Genomic DNA, 16,289 nt, shown 5'->3' on the forward strand with positions numbered 1-16,289 from the left:
AAAAATGATTCTTGGATTACTTAATTGTTGAATAATAAAATGAATTGTTCTGATTTCTCTTTTATTCTTGTGTATTGAAAGGCTCTGACTGTATGTAATATACTGTATTAATGTGATGTAGTTGCTGAAGAATGGTTTTTAAATGGTGTATTTCAAAAAAGATAAAGAGTTAAGACTTTTTTGTTTCTTTTCTAAATTTGGCAATTTGAAAAACGTACACAAACGTAAATCTCCTCAAGACAACCAAATATCCTCTAAGAAGCCAACTTGAGTCTCTCTTTATCAACGTGGGAGAAAATGCCAAATATGTTAAATCTCTTTAGTGGTTTAGAAATTTGCAGAATTCATTGTTTAGTCCATCAAACGCAATCAGAAAGGCAAGAATTTAATTAGCACTGTTTCTTTTGTAATCTTTTTGGTTCACAGCCAAGATTGAGTTAGGCATGCAAGTGGCGTGATGCCATTCAGTGGTCTTCCCCAGCTCGGATGCATGGCCCTTCCTGAGCATAGGACTTTGTTCACCTCCTAAATGTTGTTTCTTCCACTCTAGCAAATGAATGTGAATCAAAGCTCTCTCTAGTTGTATTACATTTTGCCATCTTTCTCCATTTTTAAAGACAACTCGTGTGTCACTGCACTGGTTCTTTCTTTTCTTCTTTTTTTAAATAAAGGATCTTGCTGAACTCAGATCCTTCAACCTCTAGACATAGGAACTTCCACATTCCACCTACACAAGAGGGTCACAAACTTGTCTTTGAATGGAGAAAAGCTTACTCCTATAGCACAGCTAGCAATGGAGCCAGAGGGGTACGTGGTCTTACTGGGTCAGACCAATGGTCCATCAAGCAAACTAGCCTGTTCTCGCTCAATGGCCAATCCAGGTCCCTAATACCTGGCCAAAACCTAAGGAGTCACAACATTCCATACAGAATCTCAAAGAATAACAAAATTCCGGAATCCCCAGAGTAACAACATTCCATGCAGAATCCCCAAAGAGTAGCAAGATTCCGGAATCCCCAAAGAGTAGCAACATTCCATGCAGAATCCCCAAAGAGTAGCAAGATTCCGGAATCCCCAGAGTAGCAACATTCCATGCAGAATCCCCAGAATATCAACATTCCATGCAGAATCCCCAAAGAGTAGCAATATTCCAGAATCCCCAAAGAGTAGCAACATTCCATGCAGAATCCCCAAAGAGTAGCAACATTCCAGAATCCCCAGAGTAGCAACATTCCATGCAGAATCCCCAAAGATTAGCAGCATTCCATGCAGAATCCCCAAAGAGTAGCAACATTCCAGAATCCCCAGAATATCAACATTCCATGCAGAATCCCCAAAGAGTAGCAATATTTCAGAATCCCCAGAGTAGCAACATTCCATGCAGAATCCCCAAAGAGTAGCAACATTCCAGAATCCCCAGAGTAGCAACATTCCATGCAGAATCCCCAAAGAGTAGCAGCATTCCATGCAGAATCCCCAAAGAGTAGCAACATTCCAGAATCCCCAGAGTAGCAACATTCCATGCAGAATCCCCAAAGAGTAGCAACATTCCATGCAAAATCCCCAAAGAGTAGCAATATTCCAGAATCCCCAGAGTAGCAACATTCCATGCAGAATCCCCAAAGAGTAGCAACATTCCAGAATCCCCAGAATATCAACATTCCATGCAGAATCCCCAAAGAGTAGCAATATTCCAGAATCCCCAGAGTAGCAACATTCCAGAATCCCCAGAGTAGCAACATTCCATGCAGAATCCCCAAAGAGTAGCAGCATTCCATGCAGAATCCCCAAAGAGTAGCAACATTCCAGAATCCCCAGAGTAGCAACATTCCATGCAGAATCCCCAAAGAGTAGCAACATTCCAGAATCCCCAGAATATCAACATTCCATGCAGAATCCCCAAAGAGTAGCAATATTCCAGAATCCCCAGAGTAGCAACATTCCATGCAGAATCCCCAAAGAGTAGCAACATTCCAGAATCCCCAGAGTAGCAACATTCCATGCAGAATCCCCAAAGAGTAGCAACATTCCATGCAAAATCCCCAAAGAGTAGCAATATTCCAGAATCCCCAGAGTAGCAACATTCCATGCAGAATCCCCAAAGAGTAGCAACATTCCAGAATCCCCAGAATATCAACATTCCATGCAGAATCCCCAAAGAGTAGCAATATTCCAGAATCCCCAGAGTAGCAACATTCCATGCAGAATCCCCAAAGAGTAGCAACATTCCAGAATCCCCAGAGTAGCAACATTCCATGCAGAATCCCCAAAGAGTAGCAGCATTCCATGCAGAATCCCCAAAGAGTAGCAACATTCCAGAATCCCCAGAGTAGCAACATTCCATGCAGAATCCCCAAAGAGTAGCAACATTCCATGCAAAATCCCCAAAGAGTAGCAATATTCCAGAATCCCCAGAGTAGCAACATTCCATGCAGAATCCCCAAAGAGTAGCAATATTCCAGAATCCCCAGAGTAGCAACATTCCATGCAGAATCCCCAAAGAGTAGCAACATTCCAGAATCCCCAGAGTAGCAACATTCCATGCAGAATCCCCAAAGAGTAGCAGCATTCCATGCAGAATCCCCAAAGAGTAGCAACATTCCAGAATCCCCAGAGTAGCAACATTCCATGCAGAATCCCCAAAGAGTAGCAACATTCCATGCAGAATCCCCAAAGAGTAGCAATATTCCAGAATCCCCAGAGTAGCAACATTCCATGCAGAATCCCCAAAGAGTAGCAACATTCCAGAATCCCCAGAGTAGCAACATTCCATGCAGAATCCCCAAAGAGTAGCAGCATTCCATGCAGAATCCCCAAAGAGTAGCAACATTCCAGAATCCCCAGAGTAGCAACATTCCATGCAGAATCCCCAAAGAGTAGCAACATTCCAGAATCCCCAGAATATCAACATTCCATGCAGAATCCCCAAAGAGTAGCAATATTCCAGAATCCCCAGAGTAGCAACATTCCATGCAGAATCCCCAAAGAGTAGCAACATTCCAGAATCCCCAGAGTAGCAACATTCCATGCAGAATCCCCAAAGAGTAGCAACATTCCATGCAAAATCCCCAAAGAGTAGCAATATTCCAGAATCCCCAGAGTAGCAACATTCCATGCAGAATCCCCAAAGAGTAGCAACATTCCAGAATCCCCAGAGTAGCAACATTCCATGCAGAATCCCCAAAGAGTAGCAACATTCCAGAATCCCCAGAGTAGCAACATTCCATGCAGAATCCCCAAAGAGTAGCAGCATTCCATGCAGAATCCCCAAAGAGTAGCAACATTCCAGAATCCCCAGAGTAGCAACATTCCATGCAGAATCCCCAAAGAGTAGCAACATTCCATGCAAAATCCCCAAAGAGTAGCAATATTCCAGAATCCCCAGAGTAGCAACATTCCATGCAGAATCCCCAAAGAGTAGCAACATTCCATGCTACCGATCCAGGGCAAGCATTGGTTTCCCCCGTGTCCTTCTCAATAACAGAAGATGGTTCTTTCCTCTAGGAAATTGTCCAAGCCATTCTTAAAAGGTTTGGACAATCTGCAGAAATCACCTTGCAAATTACTCTCATAACTTGCCCGAAATTGAGAGTGTGGAGGGGGGGGGGAAGGGGTTGTAAAAGCAGCTGTGAGATTAGCATTGAATTGAAAGTTTGGAATAATGGTTTGAGAATTATGTCTAAACTTTTGTACATTATCGTATCTCAGAATGTAGAGAAGATCAGACAAAAGGAAAAAATGATACAGCTAGAACTGAATGTCATCCTACAATTTGTTCCTGCATTATTTTGATTGCAGAACTGAGATTGGAATGGTAGATTAAATAGCTATAGTTGATGGGCATAAAATGCAGTGGCGAAGTCTTTGCAAGTGCTAAAGCAGTCAGCCTCTGAGGCCCTAAGCTATAGAACAGAGAATGACGCGGGGACAAATTTGGCCCCATAGCTGCAGGAGCTCAATTTCCCCCATTCCTGTAAACTCTGCCTTAACCGCACAAGCCTCGGACACTGTCTGTAAACTCTTCAGAGCAGATCAGGGACAAAATGCTCCGGTTTTGTTTCACCTGTTCTCAGGTTTCAAGTCATAGTTATTGAACTTCCCAATTTAATTTTTATAGATCATGTAAAAATATCCGTAATAATTTCACGTTTATTCAGTTAAGGCCTGTCGTTATAAGAGATTTTTGAATAGGACACTTGTATTTCAATTAGGGAAAATGAACTCTTGGTTAAGCCCGCTGATCTTTCAAATGGATTCCTATTGTGTTTTTAGAAAAATTTTTAAAACCTATTTGTTTGACAAGTTTGTTAAATGATTATGCATTTTTATGTTGTTATTATTCTCTGTTAACCATCTGGAACCTCACAGATGTTCGGTATATTTGAGAGCGCACAAGCTCCGAGAGCGCACAAGACTGATATCAGATGGGGTTCATAGACAAAATCGCGTGAGACAACTGAGCGCAGACAACTGAGCGCAAGGTTGACGGTGCGCCAAAGAAAAGCACTATTTTAAAGGGTTCCGACGGGGGGTGTTGGTGGGGAACCCCCTATTTTACTTAACAGACATCGTGCTGGCATTGTGGGGGGTTTGGGGGGTTGTAACCCCCCTCATTATACTTGAAACTGAACGTTTTGCCTGTTTTTTAGGGAAAAAGTTCAGTTTTAAGTATAATGTGGGGAGTTACAACCCCCCACAACGCCAGCACAATGTCTGTTAAGTAAAGTGGGGGGGTTCCCCCCACACACACCCCCATCAGAGGCCTTTAAAATAGTGCTTTTCTTCGGCACGCCGTCAACCTTGTGCTCAGTTGTCTGCGCGCCATTGTCTCGTGCGATTTAGTCCCATCACCATCAGGTGGTTCTGTTTTGGACTAGAGCAGTGGTTCTTAAACCTGTCCCAGTTGGGTTTTCAAGATATCCCTAATGAATATGCATGAGGCCGATTTGCATAAAATAGAGGTGACAGGTACGCAAATCGGCCTCATGCATATTCATTAGGGATATCTTGAAAACCCAACTTCCTAGGGGTCCCCCAGGACAAATTAAACAACCACTGGACCAGTGGATTCTTTAGAGCAGTGGTTCCCAACCAGCCAGTCAGGTTTTCAGGATAGCCCTGATGAATATGCATGAGAGAGATTTGCATATAATGGAGGTGAAAAGCCTGCAGATCAGCTCCAGGCATATTCATTATGCCTATCCTGAAAACCTGACTAGCTGGTTGGGAACCACTGCTTTAGAGAGTTCTTAACAGGGATGTGATTTCATTTGGAGAAAAAAAAAAGGTTCCTGTTTTGTTTCATTTAATTTTTAAAGCTCCCATGTTCCCCAGCTCACCTCCCTGAGTATGTTTGTCACAGAATTTTAAAAGATTGCTTAAGTGGCATCTTTTATGCCAGATGAAATACAGGGTATGAGAGAGTGGTTGATCCTTGGAACGAGCTCCCGGTGCAGGTGATTGAGGCAAACAGCATGCAAGAATTTAAGAGCAAATGGGATGCCAAGGGAACCTGTCACCAGGAGTGGGATCCCTAGGATAGTAGACTTGGGGCTGGGTCAGTAGAGTGGGCAGACCTGATGGGCTACGGCCCTTATCTGCCGTCATCTTCTATGTTGTTAATAAGGAAGAAATGATGGCAGTGAGCTGCTGGTCACCTGTGGATTTTATTGTTTGTGTATTTATTGTCAATTTTATATGTAATTTTGTAACCCTCCCTGGGTAAGGGCGGGATATAAATAAATAAACCAAACCACATCTTTCCATATGCATGATGTCAGCAAGCGGTGGGTCCAATCTTCACTCTCTCCCATGCCATACTCCTTGAGGGCCACAGCCTTGAGTTATCAGGATAACCTTGATGAATAGATTTGCATATACACTTCCTAAACTGCATCAAGTCTATCTTCTCTGTCAAAAATGACAAAGACTAGGGGACGCTTGAAGTTATAGAGAAATACTTTTAAAACCAATAGGAAGAAATATTTTTTCACTCGGAGAATAGTTAAGCTCTGGAACACATTGCCAGAGGTTGTGGTAACAGCGGATAGCGTAGCTGGTTTTAAGAAAGATTTGGACAAGTTCCTGGAGGAAAAGTCCATAGTCTGTTATTGAGGGGACTTGGGCAAAGCCACTGCTTGCCCGGGATTGGTAGCATGGAATGTTGCTACTCTTTGTAGATTCCTCTTGGAATGTTGCTGTTCTATGGGGTTCTGGAATCTTGCTACTTTTTTTTTTTTTTGGGGGGGGGGGGGGTTGCTAGGTACTGGTGACCTGGATTGGCCACTGTGAGAATGGGCTAATGGGCTTGATGGACCTTTGGTCTGACCCAGTAAAGCTATTCTTATGTTCTGCATATTCATCGTGGATTACATTACATGAGAGATTTCTATTCCGCCATTACCTTGCGGTTCAAGGCGGATTACAAAAGAGTTATAGAAGATGGGTTACAAAAGAAGATCTCTGGACATTTCCAGAGCGAGTAAAGAGTAGATCAGGCTGATTCGGGGGGTTAGGAAGAAGATGGGAGGAAGGAAGGTACTCATAGTATGAAGACTTTTTCAGGGATTTCTTGAAGAGTATAGTCAGTGTGTGGCCCTTGAGGATTGGAGATGCTCCATCCCTGCCTTAGGACAAGGATTCCCAGGCATAACTATGATTTAGGCTTCAATGATGTCAATAATAAATATGGATGGGATACATTTAAATGCATTGGAGAGCTACTGTATGCAAATAACTGTAACACAAGAGGCTGGATGCAGAGAAAACACTTGTCTGCATTGATTGGCCCTATCTGTTCCATTCGTGCAGTTTTATATGGCAAATCTGCTGCACAGGTGCCTCTTGCAGTCAATGGTGTAGCAAAGCATAGTGGGCTGTGCAACTGGATTCAATTGCCAGACCAGACCTTATTGTTTCTTATGCTCTGCAAATGTCAACTTGGAATCATTACGGCTTACGTAAAATTAATATGGTTAGCAACATAGACATTATGCATCATAGCTAGACTATAATGAAAACAGATGCATTTTTAGCACTTTCCTAAATTGAAAGGAGGAGAAAAACTAGGAACATCCCTCCCCTTTAGAACCACAGAACTCTGGAATAACCTCACATCCCCGCTCAGAGTTTCAAGCTCCCTCCAATCCTTCCGCAAACACCTGAAAACTTGGCTCTTTTCAAAAATCTAACACTTCCCGCTTTTTGGTTCCCTGTCCCTCTTTATCTTCCTAGCTCCTTTCCTATAACCCTTCATTGTAGCTCCTTTTCAACCTAACCCTGTAAACCGTGCTGAGCTCTACGCTTGAGGAGATGGCGCGGTATACAAACCTAAGGTTTAGTTTAGTTTTAGTTTAGTTTAAGTCTGGGAAGCAGGTCGGGAAGAAGTTCCAAAATTTGGGGCTTTGAAACAAAGGTGGATTCGAAGAACTCTTATATATATTATATATGTATGTAAGTATATATCAACCGTGTAGACCAGGGGTGTCAAACTCAATCACATAAGGGGCCGAAATCTGAAAAAAAGGCTAAGTCGCAGGCCAAATTTTTTATTAAGATAATTAGGGGTCCTTATATTAAGGTACGCTAACCGATTTAGCGTGCACTAAATGCGCACCTTAATAAAAGGACGCCTTAGTCTTAGTAGAAGTGTAGGGTTAAAAGCTCTCCAGCCCCACACCAGCTCTTTGGTGTAAACAAAATAAATAAAAAAGACTTTTCCTCTCTGATCCTAATTCACGCTTTCTGTCTAACACCAGCTCTGGCAGGATACACATTTCAAATCTGACATATTGTAATCACAAAACAGAAAATAAAATTATTTTTTCTCCCTTTCGTTGTCTGGTCATTATTAAATCATGTTGGTCCCAGGCTCTGTGCTCCAAGACAATGAACTAAGATTTGATCAAACTTGAAATACTGGATTGTAAACATAAAAGTTTCCATGCAAAATCCTGAGAGGAAAGTTTGCATTTTTGCATACAACTTTTTATGTAATAAATAAATGAAAATAATGAAATATAGAATGGGACCTGAATGCTATTCCTTTTTCTTTTCCACTGGAAAGCAAGCACAAAGAAACACGCCGTTTTAAAATGTGTCCCTACTTTGAAAACAATTATCCAACACACTGGCTCTGCTGAAGGCTGCTATCAGAAATAATAGCTTTATATCCTTACCTGTATTTCATGCCTGTTCTGTGGGCTGTACGTTCTTCCAGAGAGGTTCACGCGGCCTGCAGGGAATCGGTCAGCTGTAGCGATCCTAGCAGGCCGCCATAGCCTCAGCTGCACGTTCCCTCTGGTGTGGTCTCGCTGATGTACGAATGGAATCTAGAATTGAATTCCGTAATAAAGGTCCAGCCACCTGAAACATTCGTGATCAATTTACAACTTGGGGGAACAACCAACAGCTCTTTAGCTTACGATCTCAAAGGGCGATCAGGTACATACGTCTGCAATAAGGAGGCAACAGGTCAGGAACAGATTTAAATACCAAAGTGAATATCTTGAATAGAGAATGACACAGGGGGAAAATTTATCACCGTTCCTGTCCCTGCCCCGTAAGCTCAGTCTCCGTCCCCGCCCTGCAAACTGTCGGATCCCATCCGCACAAGCCTCAAATAGTTATGATTTTATACTGAACTTATTAAAGTATAAAAAGAGACAATATTCTGTACAATTGTCATTTTATAAACACAAATAATACAGAGCAAGGATCAACAAAACCCCTGCCTCCCTTTCACAAATATCCCCTCCACTATCGGGGTAGGAGGAGAGAGGAGCTTAAGGGGAGGCAGAGGAGGGCTCTAGGAGCGCCAGACCACGTGGGTACATCTTCGGGGAAGCGGCAAGAGAAAGCTCCGCCCACCCCCAACGCGTCAGCGACTCGCAACCGGGCTCCTCCATTAAAGGAGGTGAGCCAACGGGCGCAGCGCTGATCGGCTGCAGAGGAGAAGCAGGAGAGTAGCAGATCGGGTAGGAGGAGAGAGGAGCTTAAGGGGAGGCAGAGGAGGGCGCTAGGAGCGCCGGAACACGTGGGTACATCTTTGGGGAAGCGGTGAGAGAAAGCTCCGCCCACCCCCAACGCGTCAGCGACTCGCGACCGGGCTCCTCCATTAAAGGAGGCGAGCCAACGGGCGCAGCGCTGATCGGCTGCAGAGGAGAAGCAGGAGAGTAGCAGATCGGGTAGGAGGAGAGAGGAGCTTAAGGGGAGGCAGAGGAGGGCGCTAGGAGCGCCGGACCACGTGGGTACATCTTTGGGGAAGCGGTGAGAGAAAGCTCCGCCCACCCCCAACGCGTCAGCGACTCGCGACCGGGCTCCTCCATTAAAGGAGGTGAGCCAACGGGCGCAGCGCTGATCGGCTGCAGAGGAGAAGCAGGAGAGTAGCAGATCGGGTAGGAGGAGAGAGGAGCTTAAGGGGAGGCAGAGGAGGGCGCTAGGAGCGCCGGACCACGTGGGTACATCTTCGGGGAAGCGGCGAGAGAAAGCTCCGCCCACCCCCAACGCGTCAGCGACTCGCGACCGGACTCCTCCATTAAAGGAGGCGAGCCAACGGGCGCAGCGCTGATCGGCTGCAGAGAAGCAGGAGAGTAGCAGATTAGGTAGGAGGAGAGAGGAGCTTAAGGGGAGGCAGAGGAGGGCGCTAGGAGCACCGGACCACGTGGGTACATCTTCGGGGAAGCGGTGAGAGAAAGCTCCGCCCACCCCCAACGCGTCAGCAACTCATGACCGGGCTCCTCCATTAAAGGAGGCGAGCCAACGGCGCGCAGCTGTTCGGCACGCGGCGAAGGCGAGAGGCAAAGGCGCTCGCCTTAGCGTGAGCGCCTTTGCGGAGAGCCTTGAGGAGAGTCTTGAGAGCCAAACTACACTCGACTAAGGATACCTTAGTGCAGCAACCTATCCCTTTACCCTAGACCACCCCTAATCACACTAACCCTCATACTTAACTCACATCTCTCACACTAACTCACACTCAGCCACCCTCAGCTCTTAACTTCTTATCCTCTCAGACACCCAAATCTTACATAATATCGCACTAGCTCTCAGTAGGATTTTTCTAACTCTCTTTCTTTTCTTTTTCTAATTTACTGACAGGCAAACCTAATTCACAACTTGAAAATGGCAGGGAGGACAAGAAGCGCCAAGGCTACAATCAAATCCAGCATGCCAGCCACCATGGGGATCCAGGAGGAGATTACGGACGGCGTGCAGGGGGAGGAGGACTCTGGACGGTGGACAGAGGTCTCCGTGCAGACCGAATCCATCCCCCGGCACTACACTACAGTCTCCACGCAGACAGAGGAGGCCGCTCAGCTGGATGGAGCCCTCATGCAGGAACTGTGGAACCTCAGGGAGGAGGTGGTTCGCCTGAGAAGCATCCGAGAGGATGAAGCCTACATCGACGGAGTCGTTCAGGAGCTGTCTCAAATTACAGAGGAGACCCATGACAAGTCCATTCTCGAGACGCCCAAATCATCAGCTTTGAAGCCAACATTTGGGATACAGGAAATGGCTGGCGGCAATGACACCTGGCAGTTGGTGACCTCTTCCACAGGTAAACATAGAAGATCCCCCCCCTTTTTCAATCTCTTCATCCTCTTCTTTTTCTTCCCAACAGGCCAACCCTACATCAACCCCTCAACTCGTCCTAAAGAACAGATTTCAGATTCTTCAGGAAGAAGCTGCCGACAAAGTACAGGAGCAGACCCAGCACGAAGAACTCGAAGAACAGGAGCAGGCCCAACACGCAACTCCATCTGCTGACCGACTTCCCCCCCCCACAACGGAAGAAGCGCTGAGTTATAGTCATTGGGGACTCCATGCTGAGGGGCACCGAGGGACCAATCTGCAGACCAGATGCACACTCACGGGAGGTTTGCTGTCTGCCTGGAGCCAAAATACGGGATGTCACCACCAGCCTGGGTAAACTACTTACACCTCATGACCATTTTCCTATGCTTCTTATCCATATAGGTACGAATGACACTGCCAGGAACACCCCGGAGACCATCACCAGAGACTTCGGAGCCTTGGGAGAGAGGCTGAAGCAGACGAGTGCGCAGGTAGTCTTCTCATCAATCCTCCCAGTTAGAGGCAAGGGAAGAGCCAGAGAAGAATGCATCCTGAGAACGAACGAATGGCTACAAGGATGGTGTCGAGATATGAACTTCGGATTCCTGGATCATGGAGAGGCGCTGCAGGGACTCCATGGACCAGACGGACTCCATTTGACCAGCAGAGGTAAGAACATCTTCGGACACCGATTAGCCCGCCTGCTTCGCAGGGCTTTAAACTAGGTAAGTTGGGGGAGGGGACCTACTCATATACTGGGGGGGAAAGGAACTATCCTGATGGGACGAGTCGACACTCTGTTTCTGAGGTAAGGACCCACTTTGCAAACAGTTCTCTAGGAGCCACACAGACTCAGACAGGAATAGCCTTACAGGGACTCAGCAAACACAAAGTGTGGAGGGCCATGTATGTTAATGCACACAGTTTAGGTAATAAAATTCTAGAACTGGAAACTGAAATAGGAGATGCCAACCTGGACGTGGTGGCAATATCCGAGACTTGGTTCACAGACGCACATGGGTGGGATATGGCCATACCGGGGTACAATCTACTTCGTCAGAACAGAGAGGGCAGGTTAGGTGGAGGGGTAGCACTATACATTAAAGAGGACATCAAAACCACCAGGATCACTGATGTCAAGTACACCGGGGAGTCCCTCTGGGTAAACCTGGCAAGAGGTGGCAAAAAATGCCTGTATCTTGGTGTGGTATACAGACCTCCAAGACAACCGGAAGACATGGACGCAGAATTAATTGAAGACATAGAGAATATAACTCTACGGGGCGACACTGTACTGCTAGGGGACTTCAACATGCCTGATGCAGACTGGAACACATTTTCAGCAACAACCAGCAGCAGCAGGAGGCTTTTGACCTTCATAAAAGGAGTACATCTCAGACAGATGGTAACGGAGCCCACTAGGGACCAGGCGATCCTAGACCTGGTACTCACCAACGGGGAAAGCGTCTCAGAGGTCTCAGTAGGAGATACGCTAGCCTCCAGCGACCATAACATGATATGGTTCAACCTTGAGAAAGGATCCCCTAAATCAATTACAAAAACAAAGTTACTCAATTTCCGGGGCACCGACTTCACACGTATGGGAGATTTCGTTCATCAGACACTGCAGGACCAAGCAGAGACCGGCAATGTGGAAACTATGTGGTCGTACCTGAAATCATCCATACACGAAGCAACTAATCGCTACATAAAATCAGTAGATAAACGGCAAAGAAACAACAAACCCCAATGGTTCACTGAAGAGATCTCGCACCTCATTAAGGAAAAGAAAAAAGCATTTCTTTCCTACAAACGTACGCAGAGAAAAGAAACTAAAGTAGAATATAAGACCAGATCTGCAGCGGTCAAAACAGCAGTTAGGGAGGCCAAACTTCGAGTGGAAGAAACTCTGGCAAAAAACATTAAAAAAGGGGACAAATCCTTCTTTAGGTATATCAGTGATAGGAAAAGGAACACAGACGGTATAGTACGCCTTAGACAACCGGACGGAAACTACGCAGTGGCGGACTCCAAGAAAGCAGAACTACTAAATGAATATTTCTGCTCAGTCTTCACCTGCGAGGCACCAGGACACGGACCACAGTTGAAAGTAAAACAAGGCGTGGATGACCTGTTTCAGAATTTTGAGTTCACACCTGGGGACTTCTACAACGAACTGGCAAGGCTCAATGTAAGCAAAGCCATGGGACCGGACAATTTACACCCAAGAGTGCTCAGAGAATTGAGAGATGTTCTGGCGGAACCGTTGGCAGTGCTCTTCAATCTCTCACTAAGTACGGGGAAAGTTCCGTTGGACTGGAAAACTGCCAACGTCGTTCCTCTACATAAAAAGGGTTGCAAGGCTGAGGCTGCGAACTATAGACCGGTAAGCCTCACCTCAATAGTGTGTAAACTCATGGAAACACTAATTAAGTATAAATTAGATACGATCCTGAACGAGGAAAATCTCCGGGATCCCAGTCAACATGGATTCACCAAAGGTAGGTCATGCCAGTCCAATCTTATCAGCTTCTTTGACTGGGTAACAAAAAGACTGGACTCAGGCGAGTCCTTGGACGTCATGTACCTGGACTTCAGCAAAGCGTTTGACAGCGTCCCACACCGCAGGCTGCTGAACAAGATGAAATCGATGGGATTAGGAGAGACTCTAACTACATGGGTCAAAGATTGGCTTAGTGGCAGACTTCAGAGGGTGGTGGTTAATGGTACCCTCTCTAAAATGTCGGAAGTGACTAGCGGAGTGCCACTGGGTTCAGTCCTGGGCCCTCTCCTCTTCAACATATTCATTGGGGATCTGACTCAAGGGCTTCAAGGCAAGGTAACCTTATTCGCTGATGACGCCAAACTATGCAATATAGTAAACGACTATAAAGCAGGGGTGTCAAAGTCGGTCCTCGAGGGCCGGAATCCAGTCGGGTTTTATCCTGAAAATCCGACTGGATTCCGGCCCTCGAGGACCGACTTTGACACCTGTGATCTAAAGGATGCTATGGAGCAAGACGTGCGTACTTTAGAAAGTTGGTCCTCGATCTGGCAGCTGAGCTTCAACGCCAAGAAATGTAAGGTCATGCATCTCGGTAACAGAAATCCTTGCAGAACTTACACCCTGAATGGAGAAACTTTAACCAGAACTATGGCAGAACGAGACTTAGGAGTAATCATCAGTGCTGATATGAAAGCTGCCACTCAAGTGGAGAAGGCTTCATCTAAAGCACGGCAGATGATAGGTTGTATCAGAAGAAGCTTCGTCAACAGGAAGCCTGAAGTCATGATGCCATTGTACAGAGCCATGGTGAGACCTCATCTGGAATACTGTGTGCAATTTTGGAGGCCACATTACCGTAAAGATGTGCTCAGAGTTGAATCAGTTCAGCAGACGGCCACCAGGATGGTCTCGGGGCTAAAGGGTCTCCCGTACGAGGAAAGACTGAGCAAATTGCAGCTCTACTCTCTCGAGGAGCGTAGGGAGAGGGGAGACATGATTGAGACATTTAAGTACATCACAGGACGGGTTGAGGTGGAAGATGATATCTTTCTCTTGAAGGGACCCTCAACCACAAGAGGTCATCCGCTCAAACTCAGGGGAGGGAAGTTTCGTGGAGACGCCAGGAAGTACTTCTTCATGGAGAGAGTGATTGAGCACTGGAACAAGCTTCCAATGCAGGTGATCGAGGCACGCAGCGTCCCAGACTTCAAGAATAAATGGGATACCTATGTGGGATCCCTACGAGGGTCAGCCAAAGGATAGGATCACTAGGGTATAGACTTGAAAGAGCGGGTCAGTAGAATGGCAGTATTACAATTAGACTTAAAAGGGAGGGTCGATGGTGTGGGCAGACTTGATGGGCTGTAGCCCTTATCTGCCGTCATCTTTCTATGTTTCTATGTTTCTATTGTGAAAACTGAACAAACCAAATTACTACAGAATGCTACATAGAAAACTCAAGCTAATGGAATACTTCAATCACACATGGCAGGAATAGTGTTAGGGGACAGCAACTAGGGCAACTGCCCCCTGGTCAGAGAGAGAGACCTAAGCCAGCTGGAAGCTAAAGAAGCACAGCCTGGGCTTTGCGGTTCCCAGTTATGTCTAATACCAGGATACATATTTCAAATCTGAAATATTCTAATCACAAAATATAAAATACATTTTTTTTCTACTTTTGTTGTCTGGTAATTTTATTCTTCAAATCACATTGGTCTCAAGCTTTGCTTTTAGGTTCCTTCTGTCTTCATCGTGGCATGGCTAGGTCTTGAAGGCGCGATTTCCATATAAACATACATAAGGCAAAAACGAATAACAATACATATCGTTCTTAAAACAATATCAAAACACAACCTACAGATTCTTCAATAACATACTATATGGGGTTACATGTTACCAAGATACCCAAACATTTTCAGGAAAGACAAATCGGAAGTATGCATCCAGAAATAGCTTGGTTTTCAACATCTTCTTAAAGCTCTAATGATCTGCACATCATCTCAGTTGGCCAGTAAGCATCCCAGCAATAGAGAACATTTGAAGTTGAGTTTCATTCTCCCCTCGGAACGCAATGGCTAGGAGGTTTATAAACCTGCCAGAGGAGCTGAAACCAATATAGTGCCATTTGATATAGAATCCAATGTACCAATGATAACACTTTAAATTGAATTTTTTGCTCAATCGGTAGCCAGTGCAAACTTTTCAATAGGGGGGGGGGGGGGTTATATGTGCTGTCCTTGCAACCCCACTAATCATCCTGGTTGCAGAATTCCTAAGCACCTGTAAAGCTGGTACTTTATACAAGACTGGTAATGATTGGAGATTAATTAGCGTGTAGGGTTGGGCATATTTTAAAAGTGTGTGGATGTTTAAAATAACCAAACGACACTATGCGATTATGCAAAATCACATCATTAAAAAAGAGGCATTTTCAAATAACAGTTCCTTGCTGAGGAGGAAGGGATAAACCCAGCAGTCATTCTGTCATCAATGAAATGAAAAAAACAGTTGTCATGCCATCAAAAGTCCCCTACAACATTGTGAGTCACAAAAAAAAAGAAAGAACAGCAGAGGTGAAAATTACAGAGAACCCATAAAAAAGAGAACCCATTAGTATATGAGAGGACAGTGAGACTGCATTCCTGACGAGGGGGGGAGGGGCTCCAACCCAAATGAAAGCAAGGCGTTCGTAATTCACAGAAGGGAAATTGTTCTGCATATGAAACCTTCGTGGAATGTGGGAGCTTTTGCTCACTGCAATCCTGGGTTAGATTTGATAACAGGGCGCTTATGTCTTCAGAAATCAATATATTAGGGGGGGTCTAGTGTCCTAGAAAGCATAGGCTATAGATTTACACGTGCATGTGATGCTGTCCAGTCCTTTGGGTTTCTTTCCAGCTCTCATGTTCTTAACTTCACGTGTTATATGACATAACATAACAAACCAAAAACCTCTCATTTCGATGCAGTTAACAAATACAAGAACTGTACATGCACGGGGTAATGCATATTTCAATTACAGAATACTGATTTATAAAATTTGGCAAAGAAATGAGTTTTAAGCATTCTTCTAAAAGTTTGATACGAACAGAAATTAGATCTCAATCCTTGTACACCAGCATTCTTCAAAGCAAAGCTTGCGTGTCAGTGGTTGTGGCCATTCATACTCTGATTCTTCCCTCTCTCTTTAAAGAATGACATGACGATGGTT

This window comes from Geotrypetes seraphini, chromosome 11 (assembly GCF_902459505.1).
Source record: "Geotrypetes seraphini chromosome 11, aGeoSer1.1, whole genome shotgun sequence".
NCBI classification, from domain to species: domain Eukaryota; kingdom Metazoa; phylum Chordata; class Amphibia; order Gymnophiona; family Dermophiidae; genus Geotrypetes; species Geotrypetes seraphini.